Source organism: Mytilus galloprovincialis, chromosome 11 (assembly GCF_965363235.1).
Source record: "Mytilus galloprovincialis chromosome 11, xbMytGall1.hap1.1, whole genome shotgun sequence".
NCBI lineage: Eukaryota > Metazoa > Mollusca > Bivalvia > Mytilida > Mytilidae > Mytilus > Mytilus galloprovincialis.
In genome coordinates, this window is record NC_134848.1 from 58,426,204 (window position 1) to 58,434,683 (window position 8,480).

The window sequence follows — 8,480 nt, forward strand, 5'->3', positions numbered from 1 at the left end:
GTACGCCAGACGCGCGTTTCGTCTACAAAAGACTCATTACTGATGCTCATATCAAAATATTTATAAAGCTAAACAAGTATACAAAGTTGAAGAGCATTGAGGATCAACAATTCCAAAAAGTTGTGCCAAATTTGGCTAAATTAATCTATGCCTGGGATAAGAAAATTCTTAGTTTTTCGAAAAATTCAAAGTTTTGTAAACAGGAAATTTATAAAAATGACCACATTATTGATATTCATGTCAACACCGAAGCTGGTGATACTCTCGAGGAAAGTAAAAATGATATTAAAATTAATGTCTATTGGCTATAATAAGTTTCAAACGCGCAGACAATGCATGTTTGTCTTGTTCATGCATCGTTGACAATGTAATGGAATTTGATGCGACTGTCATACAAGTGAGAGGTTTAGCTAGCTATAAAACCAGGTTCAATCCACCATTTTCTACATTAGAAAATGCCTGTACCAAGTCAGGAATATGACAGTTGTTATCCATTCGTTTGATGTGTTTGGACTTTTGATTTTGCCTTTTGATTTTTGATTTTCCTTTTTGAATTTTCCTCGGAGTTCAGTATTTTTGTGTTTTTACTTTTTTCAACATTTAACCGTTTATGATATTATCCAAGACATGTCTAATTTAAACAGTAGATGATGAATGCATTTTGTGATTGTTTTATAGGTTATGATGATAAAATGCTGCTCAAAAAGTACAAAGGGCAAAGTACAACCAGCACCACGACGTGTGTCTGTGGAACCATCACGTACCCGATATTAACTGTATTCCTTAACTGATACCGTGCCGACATGCTGCATCTTCAATACAGTGTTATATGATTGGACGATTTGCTCAATTGCCGTCCACGAGATATCTGTGATACAATATGTTTTCTTATAAACACAATGTTTTTGTGTACTATAGATGACAGATAATTATAGATTATCGTTAATCATTTCAACGAGATTGGTTTTCTCGCTTGAGCCGGGACGGCGAAAGCGAGAAAGGCAATCGAGTTGAGATGACCAATGATAATCTGTTTATCGCTATTTTACCTATGACGACGTTGTCAATTTCATGTCAATTTTGTTAGCAACGTCACGTGCCTGCTTAGTTTCTAGCGATAATTTTCCATCTCAAGCAAGTAGAATGATATGAAAAATTATCACAAAAAAAGATCAAAGGAAAAATTCACAAAATAGCGATAATAACTGATATACATATTAATTTGAACTTTTCTATTTGTTGAGTTGAAGATTCATTTTTCGTATTAACTATATCGTTATATTGATAAAAAACAGTTCTCTTTATCATTCAGCGAGTCAAGATGTGAGGACCAAAAGGTTGCTTCTGCTGGTTTAATATATCAGATTTAGATCATTTGTTATAATGTTACTTCCAATGGTCTTCATCTGGAATTGGTTTTGAGAAAGCCATGGAATAGACCGTTCCGTTGTTGAAGAAGGGTTTTACGCTCCTTTTTTTTATATAAGTTTGGACTACTTGATGACAACATTTTAAAATCATTGTTTGTTTCTTTAGTATTTTACTTCACACTCAGCACTATGCAATGTCAAGCTATTTATTGTAATACTTAGGTTATCCATAAAATATGGATTCATTTATTTGTAAGAATCAAATTTTGTTTGAAAAATCATGTTCTTTTAATATTTAACTAGCAAATTATGCATACAAGCGTTAATACTACTCGCACTTTGTTAATTGGTCATATTATATAACCGAATACAGCACGTTGTAGTTTGTAAATTGCCTATTAGAAGATTTGTGTTTAACGTGATTTTGTCATTTGTCGAGTATATACCTGTATAAGAATATATAGCGTTTCCAGATATAAACTCATGCTACGGGTTTAATGCTGGCAATTGTTTTCTTTGCTGGCTGTTTGTACATTCATTGAAGGTGTGCATGCAGTTAGGGTTTTTCCTTTTGTTCATATTTTATCTTTTTGGAGATGGCTGAATTTTGTATTTTTAGAATATACACTTTCTTAAGAGCTGCATATCATTTCTGGATAACTCCGATTACAGTTTGAATGATAAGCAGTTTTCCTTTTGCTGTCTGTTTGTTCAATTATTAAAGGTATGCATGGGGTCATCATTTTTGTCTCGGATATACTAAAATATTTCAAAGAAAGTCCTACATTGACTTAAAAAAAACACAGTTACTTCAGAGTGGAGTACGAGGGCATCGCATTGTCTAGCTAAACATCGTTTTGGTGAATTTACTGAAGTATGTATCGACACAAATAACTATATACAACATATGAATTTGATAGTGCTAAATGCAATTTATAGTACATGTATTTGATTAATGAGAAACCCTCATGTTTATATTAAAAAAAATCCAATCCTGGAAGAATTGATCATTTAGTGTTTATTATGATTTTTAAATAGTTTCAACGACAGATATTGTAACTGTCAATAATTTTTTATTATTTTCATTAAATAAATGAGCAAGAAATAAATGTTCAAACATGTTCTTACTGCCTTTGATTTTGTTAAGTTTTGTCATCATCTCGCTCTTGTTTTACAGTGGATTTAGTAGGTTGGCTGTGAATTTTTTATGGCCCCGCAACGAAGTTGTCGGTGCCATATAGTTTTACCCTTGTCCGTAATTCCGAAATTCCGAAATTCCGAAATTGAGTAATTCCGTCATTCCGTCACCCGCAAAACAATTATACAGAGTTTTGTTCTAAAAGCCTGCAGATATAAGGCTGATTTTTAGTATGTGAGTTAACCATGATGAGTTACAGATCAAGTGTAAGTTTTGTTCCTCTCCGCTAATTTTTGCCGAAATTACAGGCTTTGGACTTTGATAAATTGTTGAAAAAAATCACAGTTATACAGACTTTATTTCTATACGCCTCCAGATTTGCACCTGATTTTTGTATATGTGAGACTACCATCATGTTTGTGTCCACAACGACGAGGCATGTCAAGAAAAAGAAGAAAGATAATCTTCACAAGGGCCACAGCAGACACAAACTTATTCCAGAGTGAATATCCACTATTGACCTAAAATAATACAACCGTTCTTTGTTGAAATGGTTTTGAGCAATCAAATACAAGTACACAAAAATCAATCATTGCATCGTGATAACTAATAGATAAATTAGAATGTTCAACATACATGACTAAAAAGAATAACAAAGAGATACAGAGATGCTTATTTTATCTGTCCTAAACAAATAAACAATATATGTACATTGTCGGAAAATAGACGATTTATTTATTTATGAGCGTTAGAAAAAGGCATAGAACGCTTCAACCAAAAATCATCAGAATGAAATGTTTCAAGGTTTCATAGGTGTTAACAGGTTCAGACTAATAGAAAATAGATAATGGAAATCTTTCAAAGTTTCGAACTTCATGATTTAAAGCAATTAGCTTCAAGCGCATGCGATTAAAACATACGTCCATCATCTGTAATGGACCTGACGAGCAGTGGAAATAAGAAATTTCTGGACAGTGAAAAAAAAACATGTACACATCAACAATCGACAACCACCACATTACAGTGTATATCGACATATCTGAAAATCTTGTTCCTGTGTATATTATAAAGATTACATAAATAAAGTGGACGAATCAACAACGGCGGAAATGGTATTTCATACCAAAGCACAGATATTTAAAATGCAAAAGATATGTTTTCATATTTTGTGAATGGATTATCATAACATTGGCATATAACGTCAAGATATATTGGCATATTTGACAACTGATTAGAAAAGACACAGTGATGTGGTTGTTATTTTTAATTAGAACCAATAACCTTTAATGACAGATTCTTCTACTTCGAACAAACCACACACTTGAACAGGGTGTCTTGTACATAGGGAGGGCATTTGAGCGATCCACAATACGCCTTGACTCCATACAGAAGGTATCCATTGTCATGACGGGAACCAGCCTCCAATACGTCTGGAATACTATCAACACATAGGTACTTAGATGCACCGGCATGGGCATGATATCCTGACATCAGATTTCCACCATATTCGGTTTTCCAGCCAGAGTAACAATGTGATTTCCCGGGAATCATTAATACTGTCGACGCATGACTTACACGACAGACAGCGCATGGTACATCCTTGTCTTGTAGGTTACTACCAAAATCATTGGTTTCGTACTCCATCCCAAATACTGCCCCAAATGTTGATTCGTGACTAACTTGTCCAAGATCAGGGTCGTGTGGAACACAAATTGGATTACTACTTCGTCCAGGATTATTGTAATGGCCGCCTGCAGCAATACCTGCAAATTCATCACTTGTACGAATTAAACATTTCGAATTCCGTCCTACTACTCTTCTTGTTTTTAAAAAGATACTTCGAGACTAAAATATACATTATAGAATTATATTCCCCCCTTGATATAATCAAAGCAGTCTGTAGGTTAGAGGCATTATATTTTATCTAACATCCTATACATTTCTAGGAATATGATTAGTTAAAAGCGTCCGCGTGGAAACCGTGTATAATCCATACTAGGTTTGTAGGGAGGCGGGCTTATTTCAATACACGGTTAGTAGTGGAGTTACAAATTTGGCTCTTTTTGATTGAAAGTTCTGTTTAATATTGTTATATCAAGGTTGTTGATATTAAATTATTTTTGTTGACCTTAGTTTTTTGTGTTCAAACAAATGGAAATAGGTTCTTAAAATGGAACACTTGAATACTCTAATATAGGAATAAGAAGATGTGGTATGATTGCAAATGAGACAACTCTAATCTAAATTCTACAAAAAAATTATAGTCGGTAAGATAAATTCGTTACATAGTGTGCTAGTGACCTAATACGATATATACGATATATTCGCTCTCACTCCATATGGAATTTACTGACCCCTTATATATCGTATAAGGTGACTTACACAATATGTATCTAATAATAACAGTAAGTCGTCTAGTAGAATAATTCATAAATATGAATATCGAAATACATTTGGATATTCAATTATGATCAATTATCAGTCGAAATACAGCTTGTTTGTTTCTTCTTCTCTACGGTTACATCTGCATTGATCCCATATGAACGTATCAAATGTAACTTTGGAGAAAATTATCTACATATTTATTCATTGGCCGTTGTTTGCTTTCCTTAAAGTTGCAAATGATTCAAGCAAATTTAAGACAAGAAAAAAATAACAATAAATGAAATACAGATGTTCTACAAAACGTTTCACTGTAATGAACTCAGTCTTGTGAAACGGATCCACTTGAAATAAGGATTATTTGGATAGGTGCATCTTTTTAGTTTTCAAAGTTTGACAAACAACTGATCCCATTTTGCAAATATCTCTGCACTAGGCATTGAACTTAAAGTCCCAATTTCGATATATTTTGTTATATCTACCATGGAAAACTGAGCTGAATCGTGTAATGTATACTTTTGGGGGATGTGAATGTCATTTGATAAATGCTTTGGTATTACATCTTACCAGTGTAAACAATTTCGGTTGTATTTGTTGGGCATTCCTTTCTTCCCCATCTGACGTAAATACTTCCGGATGGATCTACAAATATACAGATGAACACCTAAGCAGACGTTTTGGCTATTTTTTTTAACTATCTAAGTTTATCTTAAGTAATCATTTATGGCGTAAGAGAAGACCTTATCCTGATTTTGTGACTGCTCTTCACCATAAAACAAATGCTATAAGTTAACAGGAAATTAACAGAAAATGTCGACAAAAAAATTTATCCATTTTAAAGCCACAGAAGAATTATTGCAATCGTATAACGAATTTTAAGCTTTTTGTTCAGTGGAAGCGGATCTATAGAACATGTTCAAAAGAGAACTATTTTTATTCGATGATTGCATATCAACAAAACGGCCGACTTTTAAACGTGTACTACATGTATAGGAACGCTTCAACCAAAAATCATCAGAATGAAATGTTTCAAGGTTTCATAGGTGTTAACAGGTTCAGACTAATAGAAAATAGATAATGGAAATCTTTCAAAGTTTCGAACTTCATGATTTAAAGCAATTAGCTTCAAGCGCATGCCATTAAAACATACGTCCATCATCTGTAATGGACCTGACGAGCAGTGAAATAAGAAATTTCTGGACAGTGATGTTAGTTTGTATACAAACAACCAACATGAATGGGAAGGTGAGTCTTTTTGTGTTAATACCTGTCATAATTTGTATAACATAATACAAATATGCTACATGGAATGCACTAGATACATTTCCGATTTTTTCATTATTGTTGAAGATATGATCAATAAATATGTAAATTTAAGATGAATGCAAACTTACTGTTTTGAAAAGTTGTTATAACTGAAGCCTGACTCTGAATTTTTCGATCCTGACTCTGAATTTGTGTATCCTGACTTATGACCTTATTATTCAGCGTATTGACTGTAGTTTGTAACTGACTCACAGTGGCCTTCAGTAACTGAATATCCCGATGTATCTGTTGATTATCAGCATAATCGGGGTCAGTCAGTAAAATTCGCTTCTCATTGATAATTTGTGATTCTGTTTTTAAAACAAGTATGATCCACACAAATACAATTCTACGATTCAATGCCATAATGTGGAAACAACACATACAAGGTATACGTACAATGTACGTGTATCTGATCGCTCAGCTGATAAGAACAGTACTGATACAACAAAGTTTAGAATATGTGTCCTGTTTGTCGGTTAACTCGATACTTTATTTAAGCTTTTTATAGGCAATAATCAAATGAATCCAAAAAATAAATGAAATAAGAAAACTTTATGCTAATGGCACTATTACGTTTGGTGATGTATATATTTATACCCTCTGAACAACTTTGACATATTGTATTTCTACTGTTGAACAATGTGTGTTGCCTTCTAGATGTCTTTTGTTTTATTTAATCGTTAGGTGTTACGTCATTGATGTATACAACGATAATTTCTTTTAATTGCACAGATAACTAAAAAGATAAATGATTGAGGTTGCGAAATAACTTTTTATCAGTATGAAAAAACGAAAAAATAAAATCAATATAGATACATCAGGATTACAATTTAAAACGCGTTTCGTCTTTAGAGACGCTCGAAAAAAAAAAGTTATAATTACGATACTGTTGTCAAGTCATTAAAGATTGCATATTTTGGCGTTAATATTGAGTCACTGATAAGGTCTTTGCATCGGAACTAAACACATTTATTCTAAAAACAGTTGTTGGCATGACACGGGTTATGTTCTTCTCATATATGTTATGATGGTATGATACTAAACCCCTAACGGGAAGGATTGTGCCTGATGTTCATATGATGAAATCATAATCTTTCAGTCAGTTTAGTTGAAGTCTGGAGCTGGCATGTCAGTTAACTGCTAGTAGTCTGTTGTTATTTATGTATTATTGTCATTTTGTTTATTTTCTTTGGTTACATCTTCTGACATCAGACTCGGATTTCTCTTGAACTGAATTTTAATGTGCGTATTGTTATGCGTTTACTTTACTACATTGGTTAGAGGTATAGGGGGAGGGTTGAGATCTCACAAACATGTTTAACCCCGCCGCATTTTTGCGCCTGTCCCAAGTCAGGAGCCTCTGGCCTTTGTTAGTCTTGTATTATTTTAATTTTAGTTTCTTGTGTACAATTTGGAAATTAGTATGGCGTTCATTATCACTGGACTAGTATATATTTGTTTAGGGGCCAGCTGAAGGACGCCTCCGGGTGCGGGAATTTCTCGCTACATTGAAGACCTGTTGGTGACCCTCTGCTGTTGTTTTTTATTTGGGCGGGTTGTTGTCTCTTTGACACATTCCCCATTTCCATTCTCAATTTTATTGTAAAGCCCGAATAGATAACGAATTTAAAAAAAGATGATGACACCAATTTCCCAATGGTTAGCCAACTACTGCTATGTAATCCATTTCTGATGTATAAAACGCAAAACATATTTATAAGTTGACATTATATAAGTAAACGAATTTCAAAAGCAGAAAAAAATGAAGAATCCGTGTGCTTGTTTCTAGAAACGCAATTGAACATTTTCAGGAAATGATTTTCTCTATATCATCTTTCATAGATCATTGGAGCTTTTTTCCTTCAAAACATATGAAAACAAAACAAAGATGTAAGAAGAACTCAGACAAAGGCTTTTTCAACTATATGTTATTAAATTTTATGAATGGAAAATTGGGGTAAGCGGCAATTTTAATTACAGGCACTACATGGATAAAACTAGAGAATTCCGAAAGATCTGACAAAAATTCAGTAACAGGAGGAACAAATATGAGTTACCTTTAACACTAGCGTTACTTTTTATTGTTCTTTGGTCACCATATATATATATATATATATCAAACGTCTGAATAATAGTCAACGATTTTCCCCACGTGGGAGCTGGATCGTTACAAGTAACGATACATGTACACAATAAAATAAATTTTATAAACGCCTAAAAAAGTGTACATAACAACACCAATGATATAAAAAGGAACTATAAATGTAATTATTTTAAATATT